The sequence below is a fragment of the Cryptomeria japonica genome, unplaced genomic scaffold (genome assembly GCF_030272615.1).
Source record: "Cryptomeria japonica unplaced genomic scaffold, Sugi_1.0 HiC_scaffold_203, whole genome shotgun sequence".
Taxonomy (NCBI): Eukaryota; Viridiplantae; Streptophyta; class Pinopsida; order Cupressales; family Cupressaceae; genus Cryptomeria; species Cryptomeria japonica.
In genome coordinates this window covers 112,501-135,000 of record NW_026729025.1, presented here as the reverse complement: position 1 = coordinate 135,000, position 22,500 = coordinate 112,501, and the positions used below count along the sequence as shown (strand labels likewise).

Below are 22,500 nucleotides of genomic sequence, written 5' to 3'. Positions count from 1 at the left end.
GTGGGCACCTTGGTGCGCACACCTTGGCTGGGCTGCGCACCAGGGCGGGCTCAAGATGGCACCAGCATTCCCTTTTTCTCACTATCTTTCAAAACGGAAATTTTAAAATCTCGTTTTTTTTTTGCCTTTTATGGAAATTAGTGAAGGCATCGCATCAAAGGTGCGCACCTCGCTGCCCACCTTGGTGTGCTCCGAGGTGCCCACCACGGTGCGCAACGCCGGTGCGAACCCGGGAGCGCCCCGATGTGTGCTCCAAGGTGCGGCGTGCACGAAGTCGGACCCCGGTTTGCCCCGGGTGCGCACCTCGCGTGCACCTTGGTGCGCACACCTTGGCTGGGTTGCGCGGCCTGGTGGGCACCATGGTGCGCACCAAGGAGCGCTCCGAAGTGTGCTCCAAGGTGCGGCGTGCACGAAGTCGGAGCCCGGTTTGCCCCGGGTACGCACCTCGCGTGCACCTTCGCCGGGGTGGGCACCTCGGCTGGGTTGCGCGCCCTGGTGCGCACCAAGGAGCGCTCCGAAGTGTGCTCCAAGGTGCGGCGTGCACGAAGTCGGAGCCCGGTTTGCCCCGGGTGCGCACCTCGCGTGCACCTTCGGCGGGGTTGCGCGCCCTGGTGGGCACCATGGTGCGCACCAAGGAGCGCTCCGAAGTGTGCTCCAAGGTGCGGCGTGCACGAAGTCGGAGCCCGGTTTGCCCCGGGTGCGCACCTCGCGTGCACCTTCGGCGGGGTTGCGCGCCCTGGTGGGCACCATGGTGCGCACCAAGGAGCGCTCCGAAGTGTGCTCCAAGGTGCGGCGTGCACGAAGTCGGAGCCCGGTTTGCCCCGGGTGCGCACCTCGCGTGCACCTTCGCCGCGGTGGGCACCATGGCGTGCACGAAGTCGGAGCCCGGTTTGCCCCGGGTGCGCACCTCGCGTGCACCTTCGCCGGGGTGGGCACCTCGGCTGGGTTGCGCGCCCTGGTGCGCACCAAGGAGCGCTCCGAAGTGTGCTCCAAGGTGCGGCGTGCACGAAGTCGGAGCCCGGTTTGCCCCGGGTGCGCACCTCGCGTGCACCTTCGCCAGGGTGGGCACCTCGGTGCGCACACCTTCTCAATGTTTTCTTGCCTTTTCTGGAAATTGGTGAAGGCAGCGCATCAAAGGTGCGCACCTCGGTGTGCTCCGAGGTGCGAACCCGAGAGCGCTCCGAGGTGCCCACGAAGTCGAAAGTCGGGTTAATTGCATTGTTTTCCCCGGGTGCGCTCCGAGGTGCGCAACATCGGCGCGCACCAAGGAGGGCTCCGAAGTGTGCTCCAAGGTGCGCACGATGGCGTGCACCTCTGGTGCGCACGATTCGGAGCTCGGTTTGACCGGGGTGCGCACACCTTGGCTGGGTTGCGCACCTTTTGTGCGCTCCAAGGTGCGCACGAAGTCGGAGCTCGGTTTGCCCCGGGTGCGCACCTTCGCCAGGGTGCGCACCTTGATGCGCACGCCTTGGCTGGGCTGCGCACCTTGGTGGGCGCCATGGTGCGCACCTTTCGTGCGCTCCAAGGTGCGCACGAAGTCGGAGCTCGGTTTGCCCCGGGTGCGCACCTTGGTGGGCGCCATGGTGCACTCCGAGGTGCCCAAGATTGGTGCGCACCAAGGAGCGCTCCGAAGTGCGCTCCAAGGTGCGCGCGAAGTCGAAAGTTGGGTTAATTGTCCGGTTTGCCTCGGGTGCGCACCTTGCGTGCACCTTCGCCAGGGTGGGCGCCTTGGTGCGCACACCTTGGCTGGGCTGCGCACACCTTGGCACCCGCGTTTCCTTCATTTTAAATTTTTTTTTTTTACAATCTCTCAAGTGGGAAATTCTATAATCTCAACTTTTTTTGCCTTTTCAGGAAACTTTTGAATGGAGCGCATCATTGGTGCGCTCCGAAGTGTGCTCCAAAGCTCTCTCCAGCTGCGTGCACCTGCCCCGGCCGCGCACCCGGCCCCGCCCAGCTTCGCTCACCTGTCCCGGGCGTCTGGTGCGGAACCTTAGAGTAAGAAACATCACCGTGCACCTTGGCCAACGTGCGCGACTCGACCGAGCGCGCACTGGCCGAGGTGCACACCGATTTCACCTGGGTGCGCGCGCAGCACCTCGGGCGCACCGGGGTGCGCGCACAACGCCCGGGTTGCACCGTGGCCTGTGTGCTCGGGGCGCCTCGGGTGCGCGCTCGGTGTCGCCCCCGCGCGCGCGGTAGTGCGGGCAGCGCACCCCGGCCCGGCCCGGCCCCGACGAGAACGCAAACGGGCAAAAGGTTTATTCAAATAGCATTGCGATGCCCGGCGAAAAACTAAAAAAGGGTGCAACACCGGGACTTCCCGGGAGGTCACCCATCCCAGTACTACTCCGGCCCAAGCGCGCTTAACTGCGGAGTTCTGATGGGATCCGGTGCACTAACGCTGGTATGATCGCACCCGTTATGAGCTTGTCGCAGTGTGTACTTAGCAAACCGCGACCCACGTGCGAATCCACCCCGGCCACCCACCCCCGTCGAGGTGCACACCCTCCCTCGCGAAGTGCGCCCCGTTCGCCAAGTGTGAGCCCTGCCCGGGTGCGCGCACCTTGCTAGGGCGTCGGGTGTGCACCCGGCCCGGCCTACGTGCGTGCACCTGTAGGGGGCGTCGTGTGCGTGCAGTGTCCCGTCTGCAACGCGGTGCCCACACACCACCTCGGGCGCAACGACCTGCGCTCACATGTGGGCCGAGTGCACCTTGGTGCATGTTCGGGGCGCCTCGGGTGCACGCTCGATCTTGCCCCGGTGCACCAAGGCGCTCGGTTTGCCCCGGGTGCGCACTTGGTGCAAGGTGGGCACCCAAAATAGGGATCAAGCACCAAAACACAAGTTTCGGGATGCAAAATGGGACCCAAGGACCACAAATGCGTTCCAAGACCCATGATGGGTCCACGAGAACAAAAATGTGTTCCGAGACTTAATAAACAAATATTGGGTTTTAGGAGAAGAAACATGCTCTGATGCCCAAAACGAGAATCGACCCCGAAAAGGCCACAGGCCAAAAGTGGGATGCGAGACAAAAAAAAATGGGACCCGAGGACCAAAATTGGGTTCCCAGGTCGAAGACAGGGCAACCGGACAAGAAACGACCTCTAAGGCTCGAAATGAGTCCCGACGACTAAAACTTGACAAGAAGCACCCATCAGGCACCCAACTCGACACCCATGGGATGCCGACCCACCCGGGCTTCCACCTAGCACACCTTGGCACCCACCCACCCTCGCACCCAACCTCGCACCCAACTTAGCACCTTTGAACCCACATTGGCACTCACCCTGACCCTGGCACCTTGGAACCCACATTGGCACTCACCTTGACCCTGGCACCCACCTTTGCACTCACCTTGGGACCCACCCTGGCTCCCACCTCGGCACCCACCCAGACACCCACCTTGGTTCCTTGGCACCCACCTTGGATCCTTGGCACCCACCCCGACACCCACCTTGGCACGCAACTTGGCTACTTGCCACCCACCTTGGCTCCTTGACGCCCACCCCGACAACCACCCCGTGACCTACCCTGGCTAGGGTTGGTGCACACCCACCCTGGTGCCCACCTTGGCACCCACCCTATGACCCACCTTGGCACGCACCTTAGTACCCACACCGTTACCCACCCTAGGACCCACCCCGTGACCCACCTTGGCCAGGGTGGGTGCCTTGGTGCGCACAACTTGCCTGGGCTGCACACCAGGGCGGGCTCAAGATGGCACCCGCGTTCCGTTTTTTTCACTATCTTTCAAAACGGAAATTTTAAAATCTCATTTTTTTCTTTTTTTTGCCTTTTCTGGAAATTAGTGAAGGCAGCGCATCAAAGGTGCGCAATGCTGGTGCGAACCCGGGAGCGCTCCGATGTGTGCTCCAAGGTGCGGCGTGCACGAAGTCCGAGCCCGGTTTGCCCCGGGTGCGCACCTCGCGTGCACCTTCGCCGGGGTGAGCACCTTGGCTGGGTTGCGCGCCCTGGTGCGTACCAAGGAGCGCTCTGAAGTGTGCTCCAAGGTGCGGCGTGCACGAAGTCGGAGCCCGGTTTGCCCCGGGTGTGCACCTCGGGTGCGCACCTCGCGTGCACCTTCGCTGCGGTGGGCACCTTGGCTGGGTTGCGCGCCTTGGTGGGCACCATGCAGTGCACGAAGTCGGAGCCCGGTTTGCCCCGGGCGCGCACCTCCGCCAGGGTGGGCACCTTGGTGCGCACAACTTGCCTGGGCTGCGCATCAGGAAGGGCTCAAGATGGCACCCGCGTTCCGTTTTTTTCACTATCTTTCAGAACGGAAATTTTAAAATATCGTTTTTTTTTGCCTTTTCTGGAAATTAGTGAAGGCAGCGCATCAAAGGTGCGCAACGCTGGTGCGAACCTGGGAGCGCTCCGATGTGTGCTCCAAGGTGCGGCGTGCACGAAGTCGGAGCCCGGTTTGCCTCGGGTGCGCCCTGGTGGGCACCATGGTGCGCACCAAGGAGCGCTCCGAAGTGTGCTCCAAGGTGCGGCCTGCACGAAGTCGGAGCCCGGTTTGCCCCGGGTGTGCACCTCGGGTGGGCACCTTGGTGCGCATGCCTTGCCTGGGCTGCGCACCAGGGCGGGCTCAAGATGGCACCCGCGTTCCTTTTTTTTCACTATCTTTCAAAACGGAAATTTTAAAATCTCATTTTTTTTTGCCTTTTTCTGGAAATTAGTGAAGGCAGCGCATCAAAGGTGCGCACCTCGCTGCCCACCACGGTGCGCAACGCCGGTGGGCACCCGGGAGTGCTTCGAAGTGTGCTCCAAGGTGCTGCGTGCACGTTGTCGGAGCCCGGTTTGCCCCGGGTGCGCACCTCGCGTGCACCTTCGTCGGGGTGGGCACCTTGGCTTGGTTTGCCCCGGCTGCGCTCCGAAGCGGGGTTATTGGAGCGCCGCCTCTTTTTTTGTCGGAGCGTTTGGTGGGGTTTCTCGCATTGGCTCTTCCGAGGCCCGGTTGCCACCCTGGCGCGCACGAAGTCGGAAGTAGGGTTAATTGCCCGGGTGCGCACCTTTGCCAGGGTGGCACCTTACCTGGGCTGCGCACCAGGGCGGGCTCAAGATGGCACGCGCGTTCCGTTTTTTTCACTATCTTTCAAAACGGAAATTTTAAAATCTCCTTTTTTTTTTGCCTTTTCTGGAAATTAGTGAAGGCAGCGCATCAAAGGTGCGCACCTCGCTGCCCACCTTGGTGTGCTCTGAGGTGCGCACCCGGGAGCGCTACGAAGTGTGCTCCAAGGTGCGGCGTGCACGTTGTCGGAGCCCGGTTTGCCCCGGGTGCGCACCTCGCCTGCACCTTGGCCGGGGTGGGCACCTTGGCTGGGTTTGCCCAGGGTGCGCTCCGAAGCGGGGTTACTGGAGCGCCCCCTCTTTTTTTGTCAGAGAGTTTGGTGGGGTTTCTCGCATTGGCTCTTCCCAGGCCCGGTTGTTGGGTGCGCTCCCACCCTGGCGCGCGCGAAGTTGGAAGTTGGGTTAATTGCCCGGGCGCGCACCTTCGCCAGGGTGGGCACCTTGGTGCGCAAACCTTGGCTGGGCTGCGCACCAGGGCGGGCTCAAGATGGCACCAGCATTCCCTTTTTCTCACTATCTTTCAAAACGGAAATTTTAAAATCTCGTTTTTTTTTTGCCTTTTATGGAAATTAGTGAAGGCATCGCATCAAAGGTGCGCACCTCGCTGCCCACCTTGGTGTGCTCCGAGGTGCCCACCACGGTGCGCAACGCCGGTGCGAACCCGGGAGCGCCCCGATGTGTGCTCCAAGGTGCGGCGTGCACGAAGTCGGACCCCGGTTTGCCCCGGGTGCGCACCTCGCGTGCACCTTGGTGCGCACACCTTGGCTGGGTTGCGCGGCCTGGTGGGCACCATGGTGCGCACCAAGGAGCGCTCCGAAGTGTGCTCCAAGGTGCGGCGTGCACGAAGTCGGAGCCCGGTTTGCCCCGGGTGCGCACCTTCGCCGCGGTGGGCACCATGGCGTGCACGAAGTCGGAGCCCGGTTTGCCCCGGGTGCGCACCTCGCGTGCACCTTCGCCGGGGTGGGCACCTCGGCTGGGTTGCGCGCCCTGGTGCGCACCAAGGAGCGCTCTGAAGTGTGCTCCAAGGTGCGGCGTGCACGAAGTCGGAGCCCGGTTTGCCCCGGGTGTGCACCTCGGGTGCGCACCTCGCGTGCACCTTCGCTGCGGTGGGCACCTTGGCTGGGTTGCGCGCCTTGGTGGGCACCATGCAGTGCACGAAGTCGGAGCCCGGATTGCCCCGGGCGCGCACCTCCGCCAGGGTGGGCACCTTGGTGCGCACAACTTGCCTGGGCTGCGCACCAGGAAGGGCTCAAGATGGCACCCGCGTTCCGTTTTTTTCACTATCTTTCAGAACGGAAATTTTAAAATCTCGTTTTTTTTTGCCTTTTCTGGAAATTAGTGAAGGCAGCGCATCAAAGGTGCGCAACGCTGGTGCGAACCTGGGAGCGCTCCGATGTGTGCTCCAAGGTGCGGCGTGCACGAAGTCGGACCCCGGTTTGCCCCGGGTGCGCACCTCGCGTGCACCTTGGTGCGCACACCTTGGCTGGGTTGCGCGCCCTGGTGGGCACCATGGTGCGCACCAAGGAGCGCTCCGAAGTGTGCTCCAAGGTGCGGCGTGCACGAAGTCGGAGCCCGGTTTGCCCCGGGTGCGCACCTCGCGTGCACCTTCGCCGCGGTGGGCACCATGGCGTGCACGAAGTCGGAGCCCGGTTTGCCCCGGGTGCGCACCTCGCGTGCACCTTCGCCGGGGTGGGCACCTTGGTGTGCAGACCTTGGCTGGGTTGCGCGCCCTGGTGGGCACCATGGTGCGCACCAAGGAGCGCTCCGAAGTGTGCTCCAAGGTGCGGCCTGCACGAAGTCGGAGCCCGGTTTGCCCCGGGTGTGCACCTCGGGTGGGCACCTTGGTGCGCATGCCTTGCCTGGGCTGCGCACCAGGGCGGGCTCAAGATGGCACCCGCGTTCCTTTTTTTTCACTATCTTTCAAAACGGAAATTTTAAAATCTCATTTTTTTTTGCCTTTTTCTGGAAATTAGTGAAGGCAGCGCATCAAAGGTGCGCACCTCGCTGCCCACCACGGTGCGCAACGCCGGTGGGCACCCGGGAGTGCTTCGAAGTGTGCTCCAAGGTGCTGCGTGCACGTTGTCGGAGCCCGGTTTGCCCCGGGTGCGCACCTCGCGTGCACCTTCGTCGGGGTGGGCACCTTGGCTGGGTTTGCCCCGGCTGCGCTCCGAAGCGGGGTTATTGGAGCGCCGCCTCTTTTTTTGTCGGAGCGTTTGGTGGGGTTTCTCGCATTGGCTCTTCCGAGGCCCGGTTGCCACCCTGGCGCGCACGAAGTCGGAAGTAGGGTTAATTGCCCGGGTGCGCACCTTTGCCAGGGTGGGCACCTTACCTGGGCTGCGCACCAGGGCGGGCTCAAGATGGCACGCGCGTTCCGTTTTTTTCACTATCTTTCAAAACGGAAATTTTAAAATCTCCTTTTTTTTTTGCCTTTTCTGGAAATTAGTGAAGGCAGCGCATCAAAGGTGCGCACCTCGCTGCCCACCTTGGTGTGCTCTGAGGTGCGCACCCGGGAGCGCTACGAAGTGTGCTCCAAGGTGCGGCGTGCACGTTGTCGGAGCCCGGTTTGCCCCGGGTGCGCACCTCGCCTGCACCTTGGCCGGGGTGGGCACCTTGGCTGGGTTTGCCCAGGGTGCGCTCCGAAGCGGGGTTACTGGAGCGCCCCCTCTTTTTTTGTCAGAGCGTTTGGTGGGGTTTCTCGCATTGGCTCTTCCCAGGCCCGGTTGTTGGGTGCGCTCCCACCCTGGCGCGCGCGAAGTTGGAAGTTGGATTAATTGCCCGGGCGCGCACCTTCGCCAGGGTGGGCACCTTGGTGCGCACACCTTGGCTGGGCTGCGCACCAGGGCGGGCTCAAGATGGCACCAGCATTCCCTTTTTCTCACTATCTTTCAAAACGGAAATTTTAAAATCTCGTTTTTTTTTTGCCTTTTATGGAAATTAGTGAAGGCATCGCATCAAAGGTGCGCACCTCGCTGCCCACCTTGGTGTGCTCCGAGGTGCCCACCACGGTGCGCAACGCCGGTGCGAACCCGGGAGCGCCCCGATGTGTGCTCCAAGGTGCGGCGTGCACGAAGTCGGACCCCGGTTTGCCCCGGGTGCGCACCTCGCGTGCACCTTGGTGCGCACACCTTGGCTGGGTTGCGCGGCCTGGTGGGCACCATGGTGCGCACCAAGGAGCGCTCCGAAGTGTGCTCCAAGGTGCGGCGTGCACGAAGTCGGAGCCCGGTTTGCCCCGGGTACGCACCTCGCGTGCACCTTCGCCGGGGTGGGCACCTCGGCTGGGTTGCGCGCCCTGGTGCGCACCAAGGAGCGCTCCGAAGTGTGCTCCAAGGTGCGGCGTGCACGAAGTCGGAGCCCGGTTTGCCCCGGGTGCGCACCTTCGCCGCGGTGCGCACCATGGCGTGCACGAAGTCGGAGCCCGGTTTGCCCCGGGTGCGCACCTCGCGTGCACCTTCGGCGGGGTTGCGCGCCCTGGTGGGCACCATGGTGCGCACCAAGGAGCGCTCCGAAGTGTGCTCCAAGGTGCGGCGTGCACGAAGTCGGAGCCCGGTTTGCCCCGGGTGCGCACCTCGCGTGCACCTTCGGCGGGGTTGCGCGCCCTGGTGGGCACCATGGTGCGCACCAAGGAGCGCTCCGAAGTGTGCTCCAAGGTGCGGCGTGCACGAAGTCGGAGCCCGGTTTGCCCCGGGTGCGCACCTCGCGTGCACCTTCGCCGCGGTGGGCACCATGGCGTGCACGAAGTCGGAGCCCGGTTTGCCCCGGGTGCGCACCTCGCGTGCACCTTCGCCGGGGTGGGCACCTCGGCTGGGTTGCGCGCCCTGGTGCGCACCAAGGAGCGCTCCGAAGTGTGCTCCAAGGTGCGGCGTGCACGAAGTCGGAGCCCGGTTTGCCCCGGGTGCGCACCTCGCGTGCACCTTCGCCAGGGTGGGCACCTCGGTGCGCACACCTTCTCAATGTTTTCTTGCCTTTTCTGGAAATTGGTGAAGGCAGCGCATCAAAGGTGCGCACCTCGGTGTGCTCCGAGGTGCGAACCCGAGAGCGCTCCGAGGTGCCCACGAAGTCGAAAGTCGGGTTAATTGCATTGTTTTCCCCGGGTGCGCTCCGAGGTGCGCAACATCGGCGCGCACCAAGGAGGGCTCCGAAGTGTGCTCCAAGGTGCGCACGATGGCGTGCACCTCTGGTGCGCACGATTCGGAGCTCGGTTTGACCGGGGTGCGCACACCTTGGCTGGGTTGCGCACCTTTTGTGCGCTCCAAGGTGCGCACGAAGTCGGAGCTCGGTTTGCCCCGGGTGCGCACCTTCGCCAGGGTGCGCACCTTGATGCGCACGCCTTGGCTGGGCTGCGCACCTTGGTGGGCGCCATGGTGCGCACCTTTCGTGCGCTCCAAGGTGCGCACGAAGTCGGAGCTCGGTTTGCCCCGGGTGCGCACCTTGGTGGGCGCCATGGTGCACTCCGAGGTGCCCAAGATTGGTGCGCACCAAGGAGCGCTCCGAAGTGCGCTCCAAGGTGCGCGCGAAGTCGAAAGTTGGGTTAATTGTCCGGTTTGCCTCGGGTGCGCACCTTGCGTGCACCTTCGCCAGGGTGGGCGCCTTGGTGCGCACACCTTGGCTGGGCTGCGCACACCTTGGCACCCGCGTTTCCTTCATTTTAAATTTTTTTTTTTTACAATCTCTCAAGTGGGAAATTCTATAATCTCAACTTTTTTTGCCTTTTCAGGAAACTTTTGAATGGAGCGCATCATTGGTGCGCTCCGAAGTGTGCTCCAAAGCTCTCTCCAGCTGCGTGCACCTGCCCCGGCCGCGCACCCGGCCCCGCCCAGCTTCGCTCACCTGTCCCGGGCGTCTGGTGCGGAACCTTAGAGTAAGAAACATCACCGTGCACCTTGGCCAACGTGCGCGACTCGACCGAGCGCGCACTGGCCGAGGTGCACACCGATTTCACCTGGGTGCGCGCGCAGCACCTCGGGCGCACCGGGGTGCGCGCACAACGCCCGGGTTGCACCGTGGCCTGTGTGCTCGGGGTGCCTCGGGTGCGCGCTCGGTGTCGCCCCCGCGCGCGCGGTAGTGCGGGCAGCGCACCCCGGCCCGGCCCGGCCCCGACGAGAACGCAAACGGGCAAAAGGTTTATTCAAATAGCATTGCGACGCCCGGCGAAAAACTAAAAAAGGGTGCAACACCGGGACTTCCCGGGAGGTCACCCATCCCAGTACTACTCCGGCCCAAGCGCGCTTAACTGCGGAGTTCTGATGGGATCCGGTGCACTAATGCTGGTATGATCGCACCCGTTATGAGCTTGTCGCAGTGTGTACTTAGCAAACCGCGACCCACGTGCGAATCCACCCCGGCCACCCACCCCCGTCGAGGTGCACACCCTCCCTCGCGAAGTGCGCCCCGTTCGCCAAGTGTGAGCCCTGCCCGGGTGCGCGCACCTTGCTAGGGCGTCGGGTGTGCACCCGGCCCGGCCTACGTGCGTGCACCTGGAGGGGGCGTCGTGTGCGTGCAGTGTCCCGTCTGCAACGCGGTGCCCACACACCACCTCGGGCGCAACGACCTGCGCTCACATGTGGGCCGAGTGCACCTTGGTGCATGTTCGGGGCGCCTCGGGTGCACGCTCGATCTTGCCCCGGTGCACCAAGGCGCTCGGTTTGCCCCGGGTGCGCACTTGGTGCAAGGTGGGCACCCAAAATAGGGATCAAGCACCAAAACACAAGTTTCGGGATGCAAAATGGGACCCAAGGACCACAAATGCGTTCCAAGACCCATGATGGGTCCACGAGAACAAAAATGTGTTCCGAGACTTAATAAACAAATATTGGGTTTTAGGAGAAGAAACATGCTCTGATGCCCAAAACGAGAATCGACCCCGAAAAGGCCACAGGCCAAAAGTGGGATGCGAGACAAAAAAAAATGGGACCCGAGGACCAAAATTGGGTTCCCAGGTCGAAGACAGGGCAACCGGACAAGAAACGACCTCTAAGGCTCGAAATGAGTCCCGACGACTAAAACTTGACAAGAAGCACCCATCAGGCACCCAACTCGACACCCATGGGATGCCGACCCACCCGGGCTTCCACCTAGCACACCTTGGCACCCACCCACCCTCGCACCCAACCTCGCACCCAACTTAGCACCTTTGAACCCACATTGGCACTCACCCTGACCCTGGCACCTTGGAACCCACATTGGCACTCACCTTGACCCTGGCACCCACCTTTGCACTCACCTTGGGACCCACCCTGGCTCCCACCTCGGCACCCACCCAGACACCCACCTTGGTTCCTTGGCACCCACCTTGGATCCTTGGCACCCACCCCGACACCCACCTTGGCACGCAACTTGGCTACTTGCCACCCACCTTGGCTCCTTGACGCCCACCCCGACAACCACCCCGTGACCTACCCTGGCTAGGGTTGGTGCACACCCACCCTGGTGCCCACCTTGGCACCCACCCTATGACCCACCTTGGCACGCACCTTAGTACCCACCCCGTTACCCACCCTAGGACCCACCCCGTGACCCACCTTGGCCAGGGTGGGTGCACCCACCCTGGTGCCCACCTTGGCACCCACCCATCCTAGCACCCAGCCTGTGACCGGGCTTGGAACCCAACCTTGCACCCGCACCCGTCTTGGCCAGTGTGGGTGCGCACCCATCCTGGCACCCACGTTGTGACACACCCTTTAACCCACGCACCCTAGCACCCACGTTGGCACCCACCTTGGAACCCAACCTAGCAACTTGGCACCCACCCCGTGACCCACCTTGGCATCCACCATAGCAGTCGCCGACTTGGCACCCACCTCGGCACCCACCTTGACACTTGTGGACCCACCTTGCCACTCACCCTAGCATCGACCCATCCTAGCACCCACCCTGGCACCTTTGCACCCTAGCACTCACCCATCCTAGCACCTAACCTGTGACCCACCTTGACACTCACCCTCGCACCCACCTTGGAACCCAACCTAGCACCCACCCACCCTGACACCAACCCTAGCACCTACCCACCCTTGCACCCACCCTGTGACCCATCTTGGCACCCACCCATCCTACCACTCAACCTATCACCCACCTTCTCACCCACCTTGGCATCCACCTTAGCACCCACCCACACTGGCACCTTGGCACCCACCTCGGGCAAGGTGGGTGCACACCCACCCTGGCACCCAATTTAGAACCCACCGAGCATGTTACCCACCTTGGCACCCACATTGCAGCCCACCCTAGTACCCACCCTATGACCCACATTGGCATCCACACCCTAGCACCCAGGCACCTCGACACCCGCCTTGACACCCACCCTAGCACTGAACCTGTGACCCACCTTGGAACTCACCCTAGAACCCACCCACCCTGTGAACCACCTTGGCATCCACCTTAGCACCCACCCACCTTGGCACCCACTCTAGCACTCACCCATCCTAACACCCAACTTGTTACCCACCTTGGCACCCGCCCTCGCGTCCACCTTGAAACCCACCCTAGCACCCACCCACGCAGGAGCCCACCTTGGCACCCAACCTAACACCCACGCATCCTGGCACCCAACTTGTGACCCACCTTGGAACCCACCCTAGTACCCACCTTTGAACCCACTATATCACCAACCCACCTTGGCACCCACCCTATGACCCTCTTTGGAATCCACCCTAGCACGCACCCACCCTGGCACCCACCATGGAGCGCACCCTAGCACCCACCCACCTCGGCACGCACCTCAACACCCACCTTGGTGTGCGCACTGCGCCAACCTCTCAAAGACCCTATGTGGTGCGCTCCAAAGTGTACACCTTTGGTGCGCTCCAAGGTGCGCACCTTTGGTGCACACCGAGGTGCACACCAAAGTGTGCACCGAGGTGAGCACCAAAGTGCACTCCAGGGTGCACACCAAGGCGTGCACCTTTGGTGCGGTCAATGCAAACGAATTCGGAAGTTGGGGTCGATGTCCTAATCGCTGCTGCAGACTACACGTATGAGAATCGGACAAATAGCTTTATATAGGGGAGGTGTTGCGTTTGATGGGTCGACTCCCCTGGTTGTGTGCACTGCACCAACTTCAAAGACCCTGTCTTGTTTAAGAAGTCAAAAGTTGGGGTGGATGTCCTAATCATTGCTGCAGTCTACGCATGTATGAGAATCAGACAAATAGCTTATATAGGGGAGGTGTTGCATTCGGTGGGTTGACTCCCCTGGTTGTGCGCACTGCGCCAACCTCAAAGACCCCGCATAGCAGAAGAAGTCGGAAGTCGGATTTTGGTGAGCACCAAGGCGTGCACCTTTGGTGCGGTCAACGCAGACGAATTCAGAAGTTGGGGTGGATGTCCTAATCGTTGTTGCAGGCTACACATGTATGAGAATCAGACAAATAGCTTATATAGGGGAGGTGTTGGGTTTGATGGGTCAACTCCCTTGGTTGTGCGCATTACGCCAACCTCAAAGACCTTGTTTTCGTTAAGAAGTCAAAAGTTGGGGTCAATGTCCTAATGGCTCCTGCAGGCTACACATGTATGAGAATCGGACAAATAGCTTATATAGGGGAGGTGTTGGGTTTGATGGGTCGACTCCCCTGGTTGTGCGCATTACGTCAACCTCAAAGACCTTGTTTTCGTTAAGAAGTCAAAAGTTGGGGTCGATGTCCTAATTGCTCCTGTAGACTACACATGTATGAGAATCAGACAAATAGCTTATATAGGGGAGGTGTTGGGTTTGATGGGTTGACTCCCCTAGTTGTTCGCATTACACCAACCTCAAAGACCTTGTTTTCGTTTAGAAGCCGAAAGTTGGGGTCGATGTCCTAATTGCTCCTGCAGGCTACGCATGTATGAGAATCAGACAAATAGCTTATATAGGGGAGGTGTTGGGTTTGATGGGTCGACTCCCCTGGTTGTGCGCATTGCGCCAACCTCAAAGACCCTGCATTGCGGATGAAGTCGAAAGTCAGAGTTTGGTGTGCTACAAGGTGTGGTCGAAGGTGCTCACCTAGGTGTGCACCTTTGGAGCACAGGAAAAGTGCCCTCCAAAAGTGCGCACCTTTGGAGTGCACAAAAGTGCCCTCCAAAAGTGCGCACCTTTGGAGCGCAGAAAAGTGCCCTCCAAAAAGTGCCCTCCAAAAGTGCGCACCTTTGGAGCGCAGAAAAGTGCCCTCCAAAAAGTGCCCTCCAAAAGTGCGCACCTTTGGAGCGCAGAAAAGTGCCCTCCAAAAAGTGCCCTCCAAAAGTGCGCACCTTTGGAGCGCAGAAAAGTGCCCTCCAAAAAGTGCCCTCCAAAAGTGCGCACCTTTGGAGCGCAGAAAAGTGCCCTCCAAAAAGTGCCCTCCAAAAGTGCGCACCTTTGGAGCGCAGAAAAGTGCCCTCCAAAAAGTGCCCTCCAAAAGTGCGCACCTTTGGAGCGCAGAAAAGTGCCCTCCAAAAAGTGCCCTCCAAAAGTGCGCACCTTTGGAGCGCAGAAAAGTGCCCTCCAAAAAGTGCCCTCCAAAAGTGCGCACCTTTGGAGCGCAGAAAAGTGCCCTCCAAAAAGTGCCCTCCAAAAGTGCGCACCTTTGGAGCGCAGAAAAGTGCCCTCCAAAAAGTGCCCTCCAAAAGTGCGCACCTTTGGAGCGCAGAAAAGTGCCCTCCAAAAGTGCGCACTTTTGGTGCGCACCAAGGCGCTGGTTCGGTCGTTGCAGGCGAGTTCGGAAGTTGGGGTCGATGTCCTGAGCGGAGGTGCAAACTACACAGGTGTCGGAATCGGACAAATAGCTTATATAGGGGAGGTGTATGCTTCGATGGGTCGACTCCCCAGGTTGAGCGCACCGCGCCAACCTCAAAGACCCTACGGTATGGATGAAGTCGGAAGTTGGGTCCGATGACCGATTCGATTAGTAGGTATGCTCATGAGGTCGGAATTTGGGTCCGATGACCTGCCATGTGCAGGAAGGCGAATGTTGACACTGTGCGTTGCAAGGTGCACACCAAGGCGCTGGTGCGGTCTTTTTAGTCGAGTTCGGAAGTTGGGGTCGATGTCCTGATCGGAGGTGCAAGCTACACAGGTGTGGGAATCGGACAAATAGCTTATATAGGGGAGGTGTATGCTTCGTTGGGTCGACTCCCCGGGTTGAGCGCACCGCGCCAACCTCAAAGACCCTACGGTATGGATGAAGTCGGAAGTTGGGTCCGATGACCGATTCGATATGTAGGCATACTCGCGAGGTCGGAATTTGGGTCCGATGACCTGCCACGTGCAGGAAGGCGAATGTTGGCACTGTGCGTTGCAAGGTGCGCACCAAGGCGCTGGTTCGGTCGTTGGAGGCGAGTTCGGAAGTTGGGGTCGATGTCTTGATCGGAGGTGCAAACTACACAGGTGTGGGAATCGGACAAATAGCTTATATAGGGGAGGTGTATGCTTCGTTGGGTCGACTCCCCGGGTTGAGCGCACCGCGCCAACCTCAAAGACCCTACGGTATGGATGAAGTCGGAAGTTGGGTCCGATGACCGATTCGATATGTAGGCATACTCGCGAGGTCGGAATTTGGGTCCGATGACCTGCCATGTGCAGGAAGGCGAATGTTGGGACTGTGCGTCGCAAGGTGCGCACCAAGGCGCTGGTGCCGTCGTTGCAGTCGAGTTCGGAAGTTGGGGTCGATGTCCTGGTCAGAGGTGCAAACTACACAGGTGTGGGAATCGGACAAATAGCTTATATAGGGGAGGTGTATGCTTCGATGGGTCGACTCCCTGGGTTGAGCGCACCGCGCCAACCTCAAAGACCCTACAGTATGGATGAAGTCGGAAGTTGGGTCCGATGACCGATTCGATACGTAGGCATATTGGCGAGGTCTGAATTTGTGTCCGATGACCTGCCATGCGCAGGAAGGCGGAATTTGGGTCCGATGACCGAGTTGATGGCGTGCCATGCGCAGAAAGGCGGAATTTGGGTCCGATGACCGAGTTGATGTTGATGGCCCGCCATGCACAGGAAGGCGGAATTTGGGTCCGATGACCGATTTGAAGGCGTGCCATACGCAAAAAGGCGGAGTTTGGGTCCGATGACCGAGTTGATATTGATGGCCCGCCATGCGCAGGAAGGCGGAATTTGGGTCCGATGACCTGACATACGCATGGAGTCCGACTCGGGGGCCGATGTTCGATTCGATGACTTGCATTGTGGGTAAAGTCGGAAGTTGTGGTCTTTGACCCGATTCGATGACCAGACTTCGGCTGCTTGAGAATCGGACAAATAACTTATATAGGGGAGGTAGTGTTCTCGAGCATCCTCCCCCCGTGCCCGTTTATGTCGATTGATGCTGGTGCTCGACTGGTTGGAGCGCTCGGATGCAAAAATCTTGCACCAGGATTTATCGATTGTGATGGACACGGCAAGTCTCCTGATTGCTATGCAGGAGCTCATCGTGAATCTCTATGCGGCCTTGGTATGGACTCGACCTGCGGAATGGTTCGGCAATGGTAGTCGCTCCAACACGTCCTTGCAATGGCCACAGAGGTGATTCGACTAGAGCTCCAGTCTAGCTTTTGGGTTGCTTGGCGGACTGGTATAGCCGCGATCGAGTTCCGGCCATGAACGTTTTAGATAGCTCTTGGGCTTTCTGGGACGGAAGTCGGAAGTTTGGGCTGTTGTCCGATTTGATGACCATTCTTCGGATGTGTGAGAATCGGACAAATAACTTATATAGGGGACTGTGTTGTCTCACGCAGCCCCCTCCGTGCCCCTCTATCTCGACCGATGTTGGTGCTTGAAAGGGTTGGGATCGCTCGGATTTATAAACGTGCACCACCATTTGTCGAGTGTGAGGGACGCGGCAGGTCTCCTAAATGCTATGCGGGCGCTCTCTGAGAATCTCTATCCGGCCTCGACACAGACTAGTCTTGCTGAATGGTTTGGCACTGGTAGTCGATCCAACACGTCGTTGTTGTGGCCGCCTAGGCGATTCGATTCGAGCCCCCGTCTAGCTTTTGGGTTGCTTGGCGGATTTTGCCCTATCCGCAAGTGAGCTCGGTCCCTAAACGTTCGAGAAACCCGATTGCTATGCGCCGACTCTCTTTCTTGCGAGCCTCCATCTAGCTTTTGGGTCTCTACGGAACGGAAGTCGGAATCTGGGACCGTTGTTTGATTCGACGAGGCAGACTACGGTTGTGCGAGAATCGGACAAATAACTTATATAGGGGAGGTGTTGACTGGAGCATTCTCCCCCGTGCCCCTCTAACTCGACCAATGCTGGCGCTCGAACGGTGGTAGCGCTCGGATTTTCATTGAGCGCCAGCATTGGTCGATTTAGAGGGGCATGCGAGATTCCCGAATGCTATGCGAGGGCTCTAACGGAAATGTCTATTGGTTTCGGTATGGATGCAATTGCGAGTGGTTCGGCAAAGGTAGTCGTTCCGATGCGTCCATGTCGTGGCCAAATCGATAATTCGATTTGAGCCCTCGTATAGCATTTGGGTCTCTCGATGTGATTCCGCATTCCAGTCCCTTTGGGCACTGCTTGAGCCGCATCCCAGGGGGTTCCCTTCCCAATAATCTGCCTCGCAACCCGATTGCTATGCGGTGAGGCTCCTCGGCCGCCTCGGAACTATCTGTGTATCAGACGCATCGCGGGATAAGGGGTTGGCAACGGTAGTCGCCCCAAGCGCGTCCGATGCTTGGACCATTCCGAGGCGGCCCTGAAGCCTCTTCCGTCTAGCCGTTGGGTCCTTCTCGCCGCATCCCTCGCCTCGCACCCCGATTGCTATGCGGTGAGGCTCCTCGGCCGCCTCGGAACTATCTGTGTATCGGACGCGTCGCGGGATAAGGGGTTGTCACTGGTAGTCGCCCCAAGCGCGTCCGATGCTTGGACCATTCCGAGGCGGCCCTGAAGCCTCTTCCGTCTAGCCGTTGGGTCCTTCTCGCCGCATCCCTCGCCTCGCACCCCGATTGCTATGCGGTGAGGCTCCTCGGCCGCCTCGGAACTATCTGTGTATCGGACGCGTCGCGGGATAAGGGGTTGTCATTGGTAGTCGCCCCAAGCGCGTCCGATGCTTGGACCATTCCGAGGCGGCCCTGAAGCCTCTTCCGTCTAGCCGTTGGGTCCTTCTCGCCGCATCCCTCGCCTCGCACCCCGATTGCTATGCGTTGAGGCTCCTCGGCCGCCTCGGAACTATCTGTGTATCGGACGCGTCGCGGGATAAGGGGTTGTCACTGGTAGTCGCCCCAAGCGCGTCCGATGCTTGGACCATTCCGAGGCGGCCCTGAAGCCTCTTCCGTCTAGCCGTTGGGTCCTTCTCGCCGCATCCCTCGCCTCGCACCCCGATTGCTATGCGGTGAGGCTCCTCGGCCGCCTCGGAACTATCTGTGTATCGGACGCGTCGCGGGATAAGGGGTTGTCACTGGTAGTCGCCCCAAGCGCGTTCGATGCTTGGACCATTCCGAGGCGGCCCTGAAGCCTCTTCCGTCTAGCCGTTGGGTCCTTCTCGCCGCATCCCTCGCCTCGCACCCCGATTGCTATGCGGTGAGGCTCCTCGGCCGCCTTGGAACTATCTGTGTATCGGACGCGTCGCGGGATAAGGGGTTGTCACTGGTAGTCGCCCCAAGCGCGTCCGATGCTTGGACCATTCCGAGGCGGACCCGAAGCCTCTTCCGTCTAGCCGTTGGGTCCTTCTCGCCGCATCCTTCGCCTCGCACCCCGATTGCTATGCGGTGAGGCTCCTCGGCCGCCTCGGAACTATCTGTGTATCGGACGCGTCGCGGGATAAGGGGTTGTCACTGGTAGTCGCCCCAAGCGCGTCCGATGCTTGGACCATTCCGAGGCGGACCCGAAGCCTCTTCCGTCTAGCCGTTGGGTCCTTCTCGCCGCATCCCTCGCCTCGCACCCCGATTGCTATGCGGTGAGGCTCCTCGGCCGCCTTGGAACTATCTGTGTATCGGACGCGTCGCGGGATAAGGGGTTGTCACTGGTAGTCGCCCCAAGCGCGTCCGATGCTTGGACCATTCCGAGGCGGACCCGAAGCCTCTTCCGTCTAGCCGTTGGGTCCTTCTCGCCGCATCCCTCGCCTCGCACCCCGATTGCTATGCGGTGAGGCTCCTCGGCCGCCTTGGAACTATCTGTGTATCGGACGCGTCGCGGGATAAGGGGTTGTCACTGGTAGTCGCCCCAAGCGCGTCCGATGCTTGGACCATTCCGAGGCGGACCCGAAGCCTCTTCCGTCTAGCCGTTGGGTCCTTCTCGCCGCATCCCTCGCCTCGCACCCCGATTGCTATGCGGTGAGGCTCCTCGGCCGCCTTGGAACTATCTGTGTATCGGACGCGTCGCGGGATAAGGGGTTGTCACTGGTAGTCGCCCCAAGCGCGTCCGATGCTTGGACCATTCCGAGGCGGCCCCGAAGCCTCTTCCGTCTAGCCGTTGGGTCCTTCTCGCCGCATCCCTCGCCTGGCACCCCGATTGCTATGCGGTGAGGCTCCTCGGCCGCCTTGGAACTATCTGTGTATCGGACGCGTCGCGGGATAAGGGGTTGTCACTGGTAGTCGCCCCAAGCGCGTCCGATGCTTGGACCATTCCGAGGCGGCCCCGAAGCCTCTTCCGTGTAGCCGTTGGGTCCTTCTCGCCGCATCCCTCGCCTCGCACCCCGATTGCTATGCGGTGAGGCTCCTCGGCCGCCTTGGAACTATCTGTGTATCGGACGCGTCGCGGGATAAGGGGTTGTCACTGGTAGTCGCCCCAAGCGCGTCCGATGCTTGGACCATTCCGAGGCGGACCTGAAGCCTCTTCCCTCTAGCCGTTGGGGCTTTCTCGCCGCATCCCTCGCCTCGCACCCTGATTGCTATGCTGTGAGGCTCCTCGGCCGCCTTGGAACTATCTGTGTATCGGACGCATCGCGGGATAAGGGGTTGGCAGTGGTAGTCGCCCCAAGCGCATCCGATGCTTGGACCATTCCGAGGCGGCCCTGCAGCCTCTTCCGTCTAGCCGTTGGGGCCATCTCGCCGCATCCCCCACCTCGCACCACGATTGCTATGCGGTGAGGCTCCTTGGCCGCCTCGGAACTATCTGTGTATCGGACGCATCGCGGGATAAGGGGTTGTCACTGGTAGTCGCCCCAAGCGCGTCCGATGCTTGGACTATTCCGAGGCGGCCCTGCAGCCTCTTCCGTCTAGCCGTTGGGGCCATCTCGCTGCATCCCCCACCTCCTCGGCCGCCTCGGAACTATCTGTGTATCGGACGCATCGCGGGATAAGGGGTTGGCAGTGGTAGTCGCCCCAAGCGCGTCCGATGCTTGGACTATTCCGAGGCAGCCCTGCAGCCTCTTCCGTCTAGCCTTTGGGGCCATCTCGCCGCATCCCTCGCCTCGCACCCCGATTGCTATGCGGTGAGGCTCCTCGGCCGCCTGGGAACTATCTTCGTATCGGACGCATCGCGGGATAAGGGGTTGTCACTGGTAGTCGCCCCAAGCGCGTCCGATGCTTGGACTATTCCGAGGCGGCCCTGTGGCCTCTTCCGTCTAGCCGTTGGGGCCATCTCGCCGCATCCCCCACCTCGCACCCCGATTGCTATGCGGTGAGGCTCTTCGGCCGCCTTGGAACTATCTTCGTATCGGACGCATCGCGGGATAAGGGGTTGTCACTGGTAGTGGCCCCAAGCGCGTCCGATGCTTGGACTATTCCGAGGTGGCCCTGCAGCCTCTTCCGTCTAGCCGTTGGGGCCATCTCGCCGCATCCCCCACCTCGCACCCCGATTGCTATGCGGTGAGGCTCCTCGGCCGCCTTGGAACTATCTTCGTATCGGACGCATCGCGGGATAAGGGGTTGTCACTGGTAGTCGCCCCAAGCGCGTCCGATGCTTGGACTATTCCGACGCGGCCCTGTGGCCTCTTCCGTCTAGCCGTTGGGGCCATCTCGCCGCATCCCCCACCTCGCACCCCGATTGCTATGCGGTGAGGCTCCTCGGCCGCCTTGGAACCATCTTCGTATCGGACGCATCGCGGGATAGGGGGCTGTCACTGGTAGTCGCCCCAAGCGTGTCCGATGCTTGGACCATTCCTAGGCGGCCCTGAAGCCTCTTCCGTCTAGCCGTTGGGGCCTTCCCGCCCCATCCCTCGCCTCGCACCCCCGATTGCTATGCGGTGAGGCTCCTCGGCCGCCTTGGAACCATCTGTGTATCGGACGCATCGCGGGATAAGGGGTTGGCACTGGCAGTCGCCCCAAGCGCGTCCGATGCTTGGACCATTCCGAGGTGGCCCTGAAGCCTCTTCCGTCTAGCCGTTGGGGCCTTCCCGCCCCATCCCTCGCCTCGCACCCCGATTGATATGCGGTGAGGCTCCTCGGCCGCCTTGGAACTATCTGTGTATCGGACGCATCGCGGGATAAGGGGTTGGCACTGGTAGTCGTCCCAATCGCATCCGATGCTTGGACCATTCCGAGGCGGCCCTGCAGCCTCTTCCGTTTAGCCGTCGGGGCCTTCCCGCCGCATCCCTCGCCTCGCATCCCGATTCCTATGCGGTGAGTCTTCTCGGCCGCCGCGGAACTATACCTGTTATTGCTACTGCATCCTTCGGCTGGTAACCTCCTCTGCCGCCTTGGAACGTTCTCTTTGTCGGACGCGTCGCGGGATAAGGGGTTGGCACTGGTAGTCGCCCCAAGCGCGCCCGATGCATAGACCGCTCCGAGTCGACCTTGCTTTCAGCCTCTCACATGCATAGACCTCTCTGAGTCGACCCTGCAGCCTCTCACGTTTAGCCTTTGGAATCTCGCCTCACAACATGATTGCTATCCTTGATGCATCCCTTGCCTCGAGCCCTGATTGCTTTCTTGGCTGCATCCCTCCTCTCCTCACAGCCCGGTTGTCATCACTGCTTCATCCGTCGCTTCATGCATTCTGGCTGCTGGGCCCTTCCCACCGCACACCTCGATTGCTATCTCTTCTGCATCACACACCCCGATTGCTATCTCTGCTACATCCCTCGGCTCTCACTTCTGCATCCTTCGCCTCACACCTCGATTGCTATCAATGCTGCATCCGTAACCTCACACCCCGATTGCTATGCGGGGAGGCTCCTTGGCCGCCTTGGAAATTTCTGTGTGTCGGACGCACCGCGGGATAAGGGGTTGGCACTGGTAGTCGCCCCAAGTGCGCCCGATTCTTAGACCGCTTCGAGGTGACCTCGTAGCCTCTTTCGTCCAGGCTTCCTGCCTTCAACGCCCTTTTTACACCTCGATTGCTATGCGCGGGCTCGTTGGCGTCTATCACCTCTCTGCGAAGAGTGGCACGATGATTGTTGGGGTAAATCGTAGCAGTCCGATCTCTGGCCTTGGGCCATTGTGAGGGCTGATCGATTTCCTGTGCGCATCTCGTGTTCGCCCAGTAACAGACTCGACGACTTGTAATCGGTCTTGTTCCCGATTGTTCCTGGAGGTAGTCTTCGGAACTCTTGGATTTGACCTGTCACTCGAACTGTCCTCTTCCGAGGA

General features: G+C 60.7%; 2 non-coding genes across 2 annotated transcripts; both read right to left on the bottom strand.

Moving 5' to 3' along the window:
• Positions 1-2,302: 2,302 nt before the first annotated feature.
• On the bottom strand, positions 2,303-2,421 carry LOC131868362 (5S ribosomal RNA). Its single transcript, XR_009366826.1, has one exon. It is a non-coding gene; the product is annotated as a 5S ribosomal RNA (ribosomal RNA).
• A 7,817-nt stretch (positions 2,422-10,238) lies between these two features.
• On the bottom strand, positions 10,239-10,357 carry LOC131868327 (5S ribosomal RNA). The gene has a single exon (XR_009366793.1). It is a non-coding gene; the product is annotated as a 5S ribosomal RNA (ribosomal RNA).
• Between the last annotated feature and the right edge of the window lie 12,143 nt (positions 10,358-22,500).